Source organism: Physeter macrocephalus, chromosome 21 (genome assembly GCF_002837175.3).
Source record: "Physeter macrocephalus isolate SW-GA chromosome 21, ASM283717v5, whole genome shotgun sequence".
NCBI classification, from domain to species: Eukaryota; Metazoa; Chordata; class Mammalia; order Artiodactyla; family Physeteridae; genus Physeter; species Physeter macrocephalus.
The window spans coordinates 60,289,587-60,305,957 of record NC_041234.1 but is presented as its reverse complement, the minus strand read 5'-3'; the positions used below and the strand labels follow the sequence as shown (position 1 = coordinate 60,305,957).

Sequence of the window (16,371 nt, the reverse complement as noted above, 5' to 3'; positions counted from 1 at the left end):
TGAAATTTTTGGTTCTAGTTCTGTAAAAAATGCCAGTGGTAGTTTGATAAGATTGCATTGAATCTGTAGATTGCTATGGGTAGTAGAGTAATTTTCACAATGTAGATTCTTCCAATCCAAGAACATGGTATATCTCTCCATCTATTTGAATCATCTTCAATTTCTTTCATCAGTGTCTTATAATTTTCTGCATACAGGTCTTTTGTCTGCTTAGGTAGGTTTATTCCTAGATTTTTCATTCTTTTTGTTGCAATGGTAAATGGGAGTGTTTTCTTAATTTCACTCTCAGATTTTTCATCATTACTGTATAAGAATGCCAGAGATTTCTGTGCATTAATTTTGTATCCTGCTACTTTACCAAATTCATTGATTAACTCTAGTAGTCTTCTGGTAGCATCCTTAGGATTCTCTATGTATAGTATCATGTCATCTGCAAACAGTGACAGCTTTACTTCTTCTTTTCCTATTTGGATTCCTTTTATTTCTTTTTCTTCTCTGATTGCTGTGGCTAGAACTTCCAAAACTATGTTGAATAAGAGTGGTGAGAGTGGGCAACCTTGTCTTGTTCCTGATCTTAGTGGAAATGGTTTCAGTTTTTCACCATTGAGAACGATGCTGGCTGTGGGTTTGTCATATATGGCCTTTATTATGTTGAGGAAAGTTCCCTCTATGCCTACTTTCTGCAGGGTTTGTATCATAAATGGGTGTTGAATTTTGTCAAAAGCTTTCTCTTCATCTATTGAGATGATCGTATGTTTTTTTTTCCTTCAGTTTGTTCATGTGGTGTATCACTTTGATTGATTTGCATATATTGAAGAATCCTTGCATTCCTGGAATAAACCCCACTTGATCATGGTGTATGACTTCTTTTCTGATTTGGATTCCTTTTATTTCTTTTTCTTCTCTGATTGCTGTGGCTAGAACTTCCAAAACTATGTTGAATAAGAGTGGTGAGAATGGGCAACCTTGTCTTGTTCCTGTTCTTAGTGGAAATGTTTTCAGTTTTTCACCTTTGAGAACGATGCTCGCTGTGGGTTTGTCATATATGGCCTTTATTATGTTGAGGAAAGTTCCCTCTATGGCTACTTTCTGCAGGGTTTGTATCATAAATGGGTGTTGAATTTTGTCAAAAGCTTTCTCTTCATCTATTGAGATGATCGTATGTTTTTTTTTCCTTCAGTTTGTTCATGTGGTGTATCACTTTGATTGATTTGCATATATTGAAGAACCATTAGCCAGACTCATCAAGAAAAAAAGGGAGAAGACTCAAATCAATAGAATTAGAAATGAAAAAGGAGACGTAACAACTGACACTGCAGAAATAGAAAAGATTATTAGAGATTACTACAAGCAACTGTATGCCAATAAAATGAACAACCTGGAAGAAATGGACAAATTCTTAGAAATGCACAACCTGTCGAGACTGAACCAGGAAGAAATAGAAAATATGAACAGACCAATCACAAGCACTGAAATTGAAACTGTGATCCAAAATCTTCCAGCAAACAAAAGCCCAGGACCAGATGGCTCCACAGGCGAATTCTATCAAACATTTAGAGAAGAGCTAACACCTATCCTTCTCAAACTCTTCCAAAAGATAGCAGAGGGAGGAACACACCCAGACTCATTCTATGAGGCCACCATAACCCTGATATCAAAACTAGACAAAGACATCAGGAAGAAAGAAAACTACAGGCCAATATCATGATGAACATAGATTCAAAAATCCTCAACAAAATACTAGCAAACAGAATCCAACAGCACATTAAAAGGATCATACACCATGATCAAGTGAGGTTTATTACAGGAATGCAAGGATTCTTTTGCAATATAGATTACTATGGAGTATTGGGCAGAATTCCCTGTGCTATACAGTAGGTAGGTGTTGGTTTTCTATTTTAAATATAGCAGTGTGTACATGTCAATCTCAAACACCCGATCGATCCCTCCCATCACCCTTCCCCTCTGCTAGCCGTAAGTTCATTCTCTGAGTATGTGAGTCTGTTTCTGTTTTGTGAATAAGTTCATTTGTATCATTTTTTTTATATTACACATATAAGCAGTATCACATGATACTTGTCTTTCTCTGTTTGACTTACTTCACTCAGTATGACAATCTCTAGGTCCATTCATGTTGCTGCAAATGGCATTATTTCATTCTTTTCTATGGCTGAATAATATTCCCTTGTATATATGCAGTACAACTTCTTTTTCCATTCATCTGTGGATGGATATTTAGGTTGCTTCCATGTCTTGGATACTGTAAACAGCACTGAAATGAACATTGGGGTACATGTATCATTTCAAACAATGTTTTTCTCTGGATATATGCCCAGGAGTGGGATTGCTGGATCATATGTTAACTCTATTTTTAGTTTCTTAAGGAACATCCATACTGTTCTCCAAAGTGGCTGTACCAACTTACATTCCCACCAAACCAACTATGTAGGAAGGTTCACCTTTTCTCCACACCCTCTCCAGCATTATTGTTTGTAGACTTGATGATGGTTATTTTAACAGGTGTGTGGTGATATCTCATTGTAATTTTGATTTGCATTTCTCTAATAATTAGCAATGTTGAGCATCTTTTCATGTGCTTCTTGGCCATCTGTATAACTAATTTGGAGAAATATCTATTTAGGTCTTCTGCACATTTTTTTCCCCAGGCAGATACAAATTTTTATTGAAGTGTAGTTGATTTACAATATTATACTAGCTTCACGTATACAGCATACTGATTCTGTATTTTTATAGATTATACTCCATTAAAAGTTATCATAAGATAATGGCTATAATTCCCTGTGCTATACAATATATCCTTGTTGCTTATCCATTTTATACACACTGGTTGGCATCTCTTGATTCCATACCCTAATTTGTCCTTCTTTTATTCCAAAGCTAATTTAAAAGAAATTCAACAGTGAGAGAATTAAAAGGAACCGAAAGTGACCAAGAAAGACAAATACTGCCATCAGGTAAACACTTAAAAAGGAAGAGTGCTGATGCAGAAAACAAATACTGACTGAACTGGAGAGAGTATTGGGTGTGGAGAGAAAACATTGTGAGGGTTAAAGATGGACAGAACAAAACCTGTAAGGAGAAAGATTCCAAATGCAGTAAACAGGGCCAGCCAGCCCTGAATTGGAGCTGAGGCACACAGACCCAGTCATGAACGAGTGAGCATCATGACAGAGAGGATGTCTGACTCTGACCCCACATGAGGGGCAGTTCGAAGTGTCAGAGGCTCACTGCAGAGTCCAAGAGTTCATTTCCTCTGTAGAGGAAAGGGGCTTTGTTACATAAGCAGAAGGATTACCCCTGGCCCATCAACAAGGGAGAAGCTGGCTCTCCATGTAAAGGAGAGAAGCCCCCAGGGAGGACAGGTCCTTGAAGAGTCCAGGGCTCTGTCCTTTGCCCATAGGACTAATGAAGTGATATGTAATCAAGCGTTCTTGCACAAACAGGAACATTAAAAACCTGGGTTATTTTTCTTTTAACATCCTTATTGAAGTATAATTGCTTTACAGTGGTGTGTTAGTTTCTGCTTTATAACAAAGTGAATCAGCTATACATATACGTATATCCCCATGTCTCCTCCCTCTTGCGTCTCCTTCCCACCATCCTTATCCCACCCCTCTAAGAGGCCACAAAGCACCGAACTGATCTCCCTGTGCTATGCGGCTCTTCCCACTAGCCATTTTACATTTAGTAGTATATATAAGTCCATGCCACTCTCTCACTTTGTCCCAGGTTACCCTTCACCCTCCATGTGTCCTCAAGTCCATCTTCCACATCTGCATCTTTATTCCTGTCCTGCCCCTAAGTTCTTCAGAACCATTATTATTATTTTTAGATTCCATGTAAATGTGTTAGCATATGGTATTAGTTTTTTTCTTTCTGACATACTTCACTCTGTATGACAGACTCTAGGTCCATCCACCTCACTACAAATAACTCAATTTCATTCCTTCTTATGGCTGAGTAATATTCCATTTTACATATGTGCCACATCTTCTTTATCCATTCATATGTCGATGGACACTTAGGTTGCTTCCATGTCTTGGCTATTGTAAACAGAGATGCAACGAAAATTGTGGTTCATGGCTATTTTTGAATTATGGTTTTCTTAGGGTACATGCCGAGTAGTGGGATGCTGGGTCTTATGGTAGTTCTACTTTTAGTCTTTTAAGGAAGCTCCATACTGTTCCCATAGTGGCTGTATCAATTTACATTCCCACCAACAAAGCAAGAATGTTCCCTTTTCTCCACACCTTCTCCAGCATTTATTGTTTGTAGGCTTTTTTTTTTTTTTTTTTTTGTGGTATGCGGGCCTCCCTCTGCTGTGGCCTCTCCTGTTGCGGAGCACAGGCTCCGGACGCGCAGGCTCAGCAGCCATTGCTCATGGGCCCAGCCACTCCGCGGCATGTGGGATCCTCCCAGAACGGAGCGTGAACCCGGTTCCCCTGCGCCACCAGGGAAGCCCTGTTTGTAGGTTTTTGATAATGGCCCCTTTGACTAGTGTGAGGTGATACCTCATTGCAGACTTGATTTGCATTTCTGTAATGATTAGTGATGTTGAGAATCCTTTCATTTGTTTGTTGGCAATCTCTATATATTCTTTGGAGAAATGTCTATTTAGGTCTTCTGCCCATTTTTGGATTGGGTTGTTTGTTTTTTGATATTGAGCAGTAGGAGCTGCTTGTAAATTTTGGAGATTACTCCTTTGTCAGTTGCTTCATTTGCAAATACTTTCTCCCGTTCTGAGGGTTGTCTTTTCATCTTGATTATGCTTTCCTTTGATGTGCAAAAGCTTTTAAGTTTCATTAGATCCAATTGGTTTATTTTTGTTTTTATTTTCATTTTTCTAGGAGGTGGGTCAAACAGGATCTTGCTGTGATTTATGTCATACAGTGTTCTGCCTATGTTTTCTTGCAAGTTTTATAGTGTCTGGTCTTACATTTAGGTTTTTAATGCATTTTGAGTTTATTTTTGTATATGGTGTTAGGGAGTGTTCTAAATTCATTCTTTGACATGTAGCTGTCCAGTTTTCCCAGCACCACTATTGAAGAAGCTGTCTTTTCTCCATTGTACATTATTGCCTCCTGTGCGTGGGTTTATCTCTGGGCATGCTATCCTGTTCCATTGATCTATATTTCTGTTTTTGTGCCAGTACAATACTGTCTTGATTACCGGATCTTTGTAGTAGAGTCTGCAGACAGGATCTTGCTGTGATTTATGTCATACAGTGTTCTGCCTATGTTTTCTTGCAAGTTTTATAGTGTCTGGTCTTACATTTAGGTTTTTAATGCATTTTGAGTTTATTTTTGTATATGGTGTTAGGGAGTGTTCTAAATTCATTCTTTGACATGTAGCTGTCCAGTTTTCCCAGCACCACTATTGAAGAAGCTGTCTTTTCTCCATTGTACATTATTGCCTCCTGTGCGTGGGTTTATCTCTGGGCATGCTATCCTGTTCCATTGATCTATATTTCTGTTTTTGTGCCAGTACAATACTGTCTTGATTACCGGATCTTTGTAGTAGAGTCTGCAGTCTGGGAGTCTGATTCCTGCAGCTCCATTTTTCTTTCTCAAGATTCCTTTGGCTATTCGGGGTCTTTTGTGTTTCCATAAAAATTGTGTTCTAGTTCTGTAACAGATGCCAGTAGTAGTTTGATAGGGATTGCATTGAATCTGTAGATTGCTTTGGGTAGTATGATCATTTTCACAATGTTGATTCTTCCAATCCAAGAACAAGGTATATCTCTCCATCTGTTTGTATCATCTTTAATTTCTTTCATCAGGGTCTTATACTTTTCTGCATACAGGTATTTTGTCTCCTAGGTAGGTTTATTCCTAGGTATTTTATTCTTTGTGTTGCAATGGTAAATAGGAGTGTTTCCTTAATTTCTCTTCCAGAATTTTCATCATTAGTGTATAGGAATGCAAGAGATTTTTGTGCTTTAATTTTGTACCCTGCTACTTTACCAAATTCATTGATTAGCTCTAGTAGATTTCTGGTAGAGTCTTTCGGATTCTCTTTGTATAGTATCATGTCATCTGCAAACAGTGACAGGTTTACTTCTTCTTTTACCTTTTGGATTCCTTTTATTTCTTTCTCTTCTCTGATTGCTGTGGCTAGAACTTCCAAAACTATGTTGAATAATAGGGTTGAGAGTGGACAACCTTATCTTGTTCCTGATCTTAGAGGAAATGGTTTTCGTTTTTCACCATTGAGAATTATGTTGGCTGTGGTTTTGTCATATATGGCCTTTATAAGTGTGAGAAATGTTCCCTCTTTGCCTACTTTCTGGAGGGTTTTTATCATAAAGGGGTGTTGAATGTGTCATAAGATTTTCTGAATCTATTGAGATGATCATATGTTTTTTATCCTTCAATTTGTTAATATGGTGTATCATATTGATTGATTTGTATATATTGAAGAATCCTTGCATTCCTGGGAAAAACCCACTTGATCATGGTGTATGATCCTTTTAATGTGCTGTTGGATTCTTTTTGATAGTGTTTTGTTGAGGATTTTTGCATTTACATTCATCAGTCATATTGGCCTGTAGTTTTCTTTCTTTATGACATCTTTTTCTGGTGTTGGTATCAGGGTGATGGTGGTCTTGGAAAATGAGTTTGGGAGTATTCTTCCTTCTGCTGTATTTTGGAAGAGTTTGAGAAGGGTAGGTGTTAACTCTTCTCTAAATATATGATAGAATTCACCTGTGAAGCTATCTGATCCTGGGTAATTATTGGTTGGAAGAATTTTAATCACAGTCTCAATTCCAGGGCTTCTGATTGGTCTGTTTATATTTTCTATTTGTTTCTGGTTCAGTCTCGAAAGGTTGTGCTTTTCTAAGAATTTGTCCATTTCTTCCAGCTCGTCCATTTTATTGGCATACAGTTGCTTGTAGTAATCTCTCATGATCCTTTGTATTTCTGCAGTGTCAGGTGTTACTTCTCGTTTTTCATTTCTAATTCTACTGACTTGAGTCTTCTCCCTTTTTTCTTGATGAGTCTGAATACTGTTTTATCAATTTTGTATACCTTCACAAAGGACCAGGTTTTACTTTACTGATCTTTGCTATTGTTTCCATCATTTCTTTTTCATTTATTTCTGTTCTGATATTTATGGTTTTGTTCACTCTGCTAACTTTGGGTTTTCTTTGTTCTTCTTTCTCTAATTGCTTTAGGTGTAAGGTAGTGTTGTTTATTTGAGATGTTTCTTGTTTCTTGAGATAGGATTGTATTGCTATAAACTTCCCTCTTAGAACTGCTTTTGCTGAGTCCCATTGGTTCTGGGTTGACGTGTTTTCACTGTCATTTTTTTCTAGGTATTATTTGATTTCCTCTCTGATTTCTTCAGTGATCTCCTGGTTATTTATAAGCGTATTGTTTAGCCTCCATGTGTTTGTATTTTTTACAGATTTTTTCCAGTAATTTATATCTTGTCTCATAGAGTTGTGGTGGGAAAAGATACTTGATATGATTTCAATTTTCTTAAATTTATCAAGGCTTGCTTTGTGATCCAGGATATGACCTATCCTCGAGAATGTTGCATGAGCACTTGAGAAGACAGTGTATTCTCTTGTTCTTGGATGGAATGTCCTAAAAATATCAATTAAGTCCACCAGTTCTAATGTGTTATTTAAAGCTTGTGTTACCTTATTTATTTTCATTTTGGATGACCTCTCCATTGTGAATGTGGGGTGTTAAAGTCCCCTACTGTGACTGTGTTAATGTCAATCTCCCTTTTTATGACTGTTAGCATTTGCCTTATGTATTGAGGTGTTCCTATGTTGGGTGCATAAATATTTACAATTGTTATATCTTCTTCTTGGATTGATCCCTTGATCATTATGTAATGTCCTTTTTGTCTCTTGTAATAATCTTTATTTTAAAGTCTATTTTGTCTGATCTGAGTATTGCTAATCCAGCTTTCTTTTGCTTTCCATTTGCATGGAATATCTTTTTCCATACCCTCACTTTCAGTCTGTATGTGTCCCTAGGTCTGAAGTGGGTCTCTTGTAGACAGCATATATGTGGGTCTTGTTTTTGTATCCATTCAGCCAGTCTATGTCTTTTGCTTGGAGCATTTAATACATTGACATTTAAGGTAATTATCAATATGTATGTTCCTATTACCATTTTCTTAGTTGTTTTGGGTTTGTTATTGTAGGTCTTTTCCTTCTCTTGTGTTTCCTGCCTAGAGAATTTCCTTTAGCATTTGTTGTATAGTTGGTATGGTGGTTCTGAATTTTCTTAGCTTTTGATTGTCTGTAAAGGTTTTAATTTCTCTGTCGAATCTGAGTGATATCCTTGGTGGGTAGAATAATCTTGTTTGTAGGTTTTTCCCTTTCGTTACTTTAAGTATGTCCTGCCACTTCCTTCTGGCTTGCAGAATTTCTGCCTAAAGATCAGCTGTTAACCTTATGGGGATTCCCTTGTATGTTATTTGCTGTTTTTCCTTTTCTGCTTTTAATATTTTTTTGTCTTTAATTTTGATAGTCTGATTAATATGTGTTGGGGCATATTTATCCTTGGATTTATCCTGTATGGGACTCTTTGTGCTTCCTGGACTTGGTTGACTATTTCCTTTCCCATATTTGGGAATTTTTCAACTATAATATCTTCAAATATTTTCTCACTCCCTTTCTTTTTCTCTTCTTCTTCTGGGACCCCTATAATTCGAATGTTGGTTCATTTATTGTTGTCCCAGAGGTCTCTGAGACTGTCCTCAATTCTTTTCATTCTTTTTTCTTTATTCTGCTCTGTGGTAGTTATTTCCACTATTTTGTCTTGTAGGTCACGTATCAGTTCTTCTGCATCAGTTATGCTGCTATTGATTGCTTCTAGAGAATTTTCAATTTTATTTATTTTGTTGTTCATCATGGTTTGTTTGCTGTTTAGTTCTTCTAGGTCCTTGATAAACATTTCTTGTATTTTCTCCATTGTATATGCAAGATTTTTGATCATCTTGACTATGATTACTGTGAATTCTTTTTCAGGTAGACTACCTATTTCTTCCTCATTTGTTTGGTCTGGTTGGTGTTTACTCTGCTTCTTTCTCGTCTGTGTTTTTTTTTTTGTCTTCTCATTTTGCTTAACTTACTCTGTTTGGTGTCTCCTTTTCACAGGCTGCAGGTTTGCAGGTCCCATTCTTTTTGGTGTCTGCCCACAGTGGCTAATGTTGGTTCAGTGAGTTGTGTAGACTTCCTGGTGGAGGGGACTATTGCCTGTGTTCTGGTGGATGAGGCTGGATCTTGTCGTTCTGGTGGGCAGGTCCACGTCTGGTGCTGTGTTTTGGGATGTCTGTGACCTTATTATGATTTTTGGCAGCCTCTCTTCTAATGGGTGGGTTTGTGTTCCTGCCTTCTAGTTTTTTGGCATACGGTGTCCAGCACTGTAGCTTGCTGGTCATTGAGTGGAGCTGGGTCTTAGCATTGAGATGGTGAGCTCTGAGGGTCTTTCACTGTTTGATATTACGTGAAGCCAGGAGGTCTCTGCTGGATGCATATACTGAATTCAGCTCTCCCACCTCAAAGGCACAGGCCTGACATCCGGCCAGAGCACCAAGACCCTGTCAGCTATGTGGCTCCAAAGAAAAGGGAGAAAAAAATAAGGAAAGAAAGGAAAAATAAAAATAACATTATTGAAATAAACATAATAAAAATTTTAAAAATTAAAAGGTAATAAAAAGAAAGAAAGAAAGAAGAGAGCAACCAGCCCAAAAAACAAATCCACCAGTGATAACAAGCACTAAAAACTATACACAAAACAAAACAAAAAAAAGACAGGACCCTGGGACAAAAGGTAAAAGCAAAGCTATAAAGAGAAAATCACACAAAGAAGCATACACATACACACTCAGGAAAAGAGAAAAAGGAAAAAAATATACATATATGTATATTTAAAAAAACGGAAGAGAGCAACAAAAAGAATAAACAAATCTACCAATGATAATAAAGTCTAAATATTAAAGGAAAATAAATATAAAATCAGAAGAAAATTCGATGAAGAAAGCAAACCCCTAGTCTACAGTTGCTCCCGAAGTCCACCCCCTCAATTTTGAGATGTTTCATTGTCTATCCACGTATTCCACAGATGAAGCGTAAATCAAATTTATTGCGGAGTTTTAATCTGCTGCTCCTGAGGCTGCTGGGAGAAATTTCCCTTTCTGTTCTTTGTATGCACAGCTCCTGGATTTCAGCTTTGGATTGGCCGCACCTCTTTCTTTAGGTCGCCTGAGGGCGTCTGTTTCCACCCAGACAGGACGGGGTTAAAGGAGCAGCTGATTATAGGGCTCTGCCTCACTTAGGCCAGGGGGAGGGAGGGGTATGGATTGCAGGCCAAGCCTGTGGCAGTAGAGGCTGGCATGACGTTGCAACAACCTGAGGCATGCCCTGTGTTCTCATGGGGAAGTTTTCCCTGGATCATGGGATCCTGGCAGTGGCGGGCTGCACAGGCTCCTGGGAGGGGAAGTGTGGATAGTGACCTGTGCTTGCACGTAGGCTTCTCGGTGGCTGCAGCAGCATCCTTAGCATTTCATGCCCGTCTCTGGTGTCCGTGATGATAGCTGCAGCTCGCTCCTGTCTCTGGAGCTTGTTTAGGTGGTCCTCTGAATCCCCTCTCCACGCACACCCTGAAACAATGGTCTCTTGCCTCTTAAGCAGTTGCAGACATTTTCCGAGACTCCCTCCCAGCTAGCTGTGGCTCACTAGCCCCCTTCTGGCTGTGTTCATACAGCCAACTCTGGTTTTATCCATGGGGTTTGACCTTCGAAGCTTGAGCCTCAGCTCCCAGCCCCCACCCGCCCTGGCGGGTGAGCAGACAAGCCTCTCCGGCTGGTGAGTGCTGGTCGGCACTGATCCTCTGTGCAGGAATCTCTCTGCTTTGCCCTCTGCACCTCTATTGCTGTTCTCTCCTCTGTGGCTCTGAAGCTTCACCCCATCCATCCCCCATCTCCACCAGTGAAAGAACTTCCTAGTGTGTGGAATCTTTTCCTCCTTCACAGCTCCATCCCAGAGGTTCAGGTCCCATCCTTATTCTTTTGTCTCTGTTTTTTCTTTTTTCTTTTGCCCTACCCAGGTACATGGGAAGTTTCTTGCCTTTTGGGAAGTCTGAGGTCTTCTGCCAGCGTTCAGTGGGTGTTCTGTAGGAGTTGTTCCACATGTAGATGTATTTCTGATGTATTTGTGGAGATCAAGGTGATCTCCACATCTTACTCCTCTGCCATCTTGAGGTGTCCCCTTCTGCCCACTTTTTGATTGGGTTGTTTTTTTGACATAGAGCTGCATGAGCTGTTTGTAAATTTTAGAGTTTAATCCCTTGTTGGTTGTTTGCAAATATTTTCTCCCATTCTGTGGGTTGTCTTTTCATTTGTTTATGGTTTCCTTTGCTGTGCAAAAGCATTTAGTTTAATTTGGTCCCATTTGTTTATTTTTGTTTTTATTTTCATTACTCGAGGAGATGGATCAAAAAAATATTGATGTGATTTATGTCAAAGACTCTTCTGCCTATATTTTCCTCTAAGAGTTTTATAGTATCTGGTCTTACATTTAGGTCTTTAATCCATTGTGAGTTTATTTCTGTGTATGGTGTTAAAGAATGTTCTAATTTCATTTTTTACATATAGCTGTCCAGTTTTCCCAGCACTGCTTATTGAAGAGCCTGTCTTTATTCCATTGAATTGTCTTGTCTCCTTTGTCATAGATTAATTGACCATAGGTGTGTGGGTTTATTTCTGGGCTTTCTATCCTGTTCCATTGTTCGATATTTCTGTTTCTGTGTGTGTACCATACTGTTTTGATGACTGTAGCTTTGTAGTGTAATCTGAAATCAGGAAGCCTCATTCCTCCAGCTCCATTTTTCTTTCTCAAATTTGCTTTGGCTATTTTGGGTCTTTTGTGTCTCCATACAAATTTTAAGATTTTTGTTCTAGTTCTGTGAAGAATGCCATTGCTGATTTTTTTTGCCATTGGTAATTTGATAGGGATTGCATTGACTCTCTACATTGCCTTGGGTAGTATAGTCATTTTGACAATATTGATTCTTCCCATCCAAGAACATGGTCTATCTTTCCACCTGTTTGTGTCAGCTTCAATTTCTTTAATCAGTGTCTTATAGTTTTCAGAGTACAGAGCTTTTGCCTCCTTAGGTAGGTTTATCCCTAGGTATTTTATTCTTTCTGATGCAAAGGTAAATGTGATTGTTTCTTTAATTTCTCTTTCTGATCTTTTGTTTTTAATGCATAGAAATGCAACAGATTTTCTTGTCTGATTTCCTTGGCTAGGGTCTTCCAAAACTATTTTGAATAAAAGTGGCGAGGGTGGACATCCTTGCCTTGTTCCTGATCTTAGAGGAAATGCTTTCAGCTTTCCACTGTTGAGTATCATGTTAACTGTAGTTTTTTCACATATGGCCTTTATTATGTTGAGGTAGGATCCCTCTATGCCCACTTTCTGGAGAGTTTTTATCATAAATTGATGATGAATTTTGTCAAAAGTTTTTTCTACATCTATTGAGATGATCATATGATTTTTTATTCTTCAGTTTGTTGATGTGGTATATCACACTGATCGATTTGTGTATATTGAAAAATCCTTGCATCCCTGGAATAAATCCCACTTGATCATGGTTTATGATCCTTTTAATGTATTGTTAGATTTGGTTTGCTAGTATTTTGTTGAGGATATTTGTGTCTATGTTCATCAGTGTTATTGGCCTCTAATTCTTAATTTTATCTTTTACAACATATTTAAAATCTATAGTCATGTGGTCCATGTATCCGTTTTCCATTTGACATTAAAAATTATGATGGAGTTTTATTAAACATATGCCAAGGATAATAGTTATATTTTATGATTGCTGATTTCTCCTCTCATTTTTTTCAAGTTTCATTCTTCCATGAGAGCCTAAAATAAAAAATAAAAAAAAATACTCCTCTTCCCTAAGAAATCACTTGTTATTCAGAGACTGTCACTTGACCACTTTTTCTGTTTGATTATTTCCAGCTCACATTCTCTTGAGCACTTTCCTTCTAACAGAGTTATGATTGTTCTATCCTGGAATCTCCAGATGTCCAGTTAAGACATGATATGATACATGGCTCATTTTCAGAATTTGGGTCAGAAATAGCCCTACTAAAAGTCATTGCTCAACCAACTACATAAAAACACATCTCTCTATGACCCTAAGAACCTATGTTCCTTTTCAGTTTGATATTACAAAATATTACCAGAACCCATGCCTTAGGGACCATATAGACTTATATAATACCATATTTCATTGGAAGAGGAGAGTTTTTTGTACTATAAAATCTCTAAAATCAGGATGCAATTGCTTATCCACGTGCAAAGAATGTGTTGGACTAGCTTAACTGTTAGCATTATTTTCTATCATAGTGGTAAATGAAATCATGGCACACCTCAACAGTAGCATCTTAAATTCAATGAAATACAGTTTATAGCTTGGCTACTTAGAATCAACATCTTTAGTCAGACAGATCCCATGCAAGATAAACATAGTCATGGAACATTTAGAGGGTATAGTTTTTTAAGATCTTCAAGTTTATATAGACCTCAAAAAACTTGACAGATGTACCAATGTATGCATTACAAATCCCTTTTCCTTTTTCATCAAAGGAAGCTCCTTTGAAACACTGCTGGGGGGGGTAATATGGTAGCATAATCACAAAAATTAATATATGAGATTTTCTAAGAACAAGGAAGAATTGAGCTGTGATGCCAAGGTATTCTAGAGAATGGCTGGCTAATATGGAGAGATTGATACTGTTAGAGTTTTTCCCTCATCACATGTTTTCAAATGGTATTCTGCTCTGTAGGGAACAACTACTTGAACTCTCAATATAATCAATAGTCTGTAGTATAAGCCTTCCATATATAAATAAACTGGTGTTTAAATAATCTAAGTGATTGTTGTTAAAACTGAGCTCTTTTTGGACTGCCCCACAGTTTGTTCAGGCAGTGTGCAAGGATTCTCATGGTTTTTGTTAGTTAATAGTCTCAGTTGAATTTGTAACTTAATAGGATACAAAGTGTAATCAAATACACATATTTTCATAGTCTTGTAGAGTCTAACTAGAATATGAAGGAAAAGATACACAGAGACTTTATTTTTAAAAGGAGTACACACTCTGCTTAAAGAGGGGTTTCCCCGGTGGCGCAGTGGTTGTGCGTCTGCTTGCCGATGCAGGGGAACCGGGTTCGCGCCCCGGTCTGGGAGGATCCCACATGCCGCGGAGCGGCTGGGCCCGTGAGCCATGGCCGCTGGGCCTGCGCGTCCGGAGCCTGTGCTCTGCAATGGGAGAGGCCACAGTAGAGGGAGGCCCGCATACCACAAAAAAAAAAAAAAAAAAAAGGAGTACACACTCTGCTTAAAGAAAAAGTGGAAGGATAAAGTTCACCCAAAAGAAATATGGCATATTAGAATATTTTAAAATCTCTTAGAAATAAATTGTTTTTAAGCCTGTCAAATGAAACTCATTAGACACAATTAAGCATATAACATTACTTGAGTTACTCAAGTAATCAGATGTCTACAAATTTGTTGACTTGATGGGTGGATTTTAGCATATTCACAGTCCTGAAATAATGAAAAACTCCAAGCTTTCTTTATCTTTGTTAAATAGTTATAGGTTTACCCTTTGTATTTATTAGTGAGTTTTTGGTTGACTTGACTATTATATAAAATGGCAATTCTATTTCTAGGGGCCAAAACAGCTGTCTGGAATATCGTATCTGGCCTTGATAACTCCCTCATTATTCTTTGATTCATTGTGAGCCTCAGTAGATATAGCTGCCTTTTTCATCCTTTGATCTTATAGGAATTTTTGAGCTAATTTTCAAGATCCTCCATCTCTCACATTCATTTCTGGGAGAAAGTATCTTTATGAAGATTATCCTTGAGTTTTCCCAAGAATGATGGGACACATCCTCCTCAAGGAAGAGCAAGAAACAGCAACCACTTCAGAGAGTGCCATGATTCAAATATAAGAATGAGAGGGGCCCACAGAATTCTTAAGCAGAGTAATTGGAGACCATATCAGTCAAAATTACTTTTGAACTGGAAAGGCAAAAACCTGCAATTTACTGTAAACCATGTAGCACACTTCTTCCCTTTAATTCATTTTTTCCTGAACTAGAAAGACAGGCAATAATAGTACTGTGCTATACTCACCTTTTTATAAATATTAGCGACTGCTTTTAATATGTTATCCCGGTGGCTAGTCCGGATTATGCCGAGTTCATTAAGTTTTTGCCGGGTGATGTTAAGTAGTTTCTCCCCATTTATTTCTGCTCTTTCAAAGTTTTCTCCATATACAAGAAAACTATAATCCAACTCTGAAATAAGACACAAAAGAGTTTTAGGAGATGTCAAGGAAAGTAGAGACTATACATCCTTGTGAAGATAACTACACAATTCTACTGGAATAGACTTGCTTGTGGCTGTTTTGTCATTATCAATGAGCTGTTTACACTTTCTATTCCACCACTCTATTTTAAATTCAGCATCTTTAGTGAGAAAGGCTTAGGAAGGACAGTTTTGTAGGCCTTTACAAAAATGCTTAGGTACAAAATTTAACTGACAAAAGAGACCCTATTAAATATGCAAGTACAGTCAGAGAGGATAACTGAAACATATTTATAATCTGTTATAATATTACCTAAAAGGGACTTAATTGAAATGAGATAAAATATAGTTTTTGATTTGTAAGTGCTTTAATATTTGGAATTTTATCAACAACAAATCTATATAGTTAATATATGTGAACAACTTTGGGAAGGTACAACCTCTTGGGTAAATGGCTTCAAAACTATATTCAAAACAGAACTGCTTCTGCCATATCTATTTAGATCTATTTAGAGATAAGAAATTAAAGGAATGAGAAATAACATGATACAATGTATTATATGATGGAGAAAATAAATTAATATAACCTGACATGAAAAGTTGCTGAGCTGTGAATCAAGTCATCAGAAGTATAAATAAATTATGAAATTATCATGCTTATCCACATTAACAGTAGGAGTATAGTGGAAATAGTAAAATATTAACTTATAATTTGTTTGAAATTTGATATTGAACATCCTTGTGATAGCATGTCTAGTTAATACTCTGCGAAATAATAGTATAAGCTAATGATTACAGATTTCATTACTTTGTTTTTTAAAAATTATTAAGTCAGGGGAATGTTTATCTTTACAACACCTTTAGAAAATTTGCTAACTAATAAGATAATGTAAATAAGGTTTCATAAGGAATACTTAAACTGCTTTAAAAAACTTGTCAAGTACTTTACAAGTATATATTTAATTATTCTGATATGCTAATTAACTCATGCTTGCCT

General features: G+C 37.3%; 1 protein-coding gene across 1 annotated transcript in view; it reads right to left on the bottom strand.

Moving 5' to 3' along the window:
• LOC114484658 (uncharacterized) overlaps positions 1 to 16,371 on the bottom strand; it is a 256,562-nt gene that overhangs the window by 174,784 nt on the left and 65,407 nt on the right. The window contains exon 2 of the mRNA XM_055081655.1: positions 15,201 to 15,364. The gene's annotated coding sequence lies outside the window, so the exon portion shown is untranslated. The remainder of the gene's footprint in view (positions 1 to 15,200; positions 15,365 to 16,371) is intronic.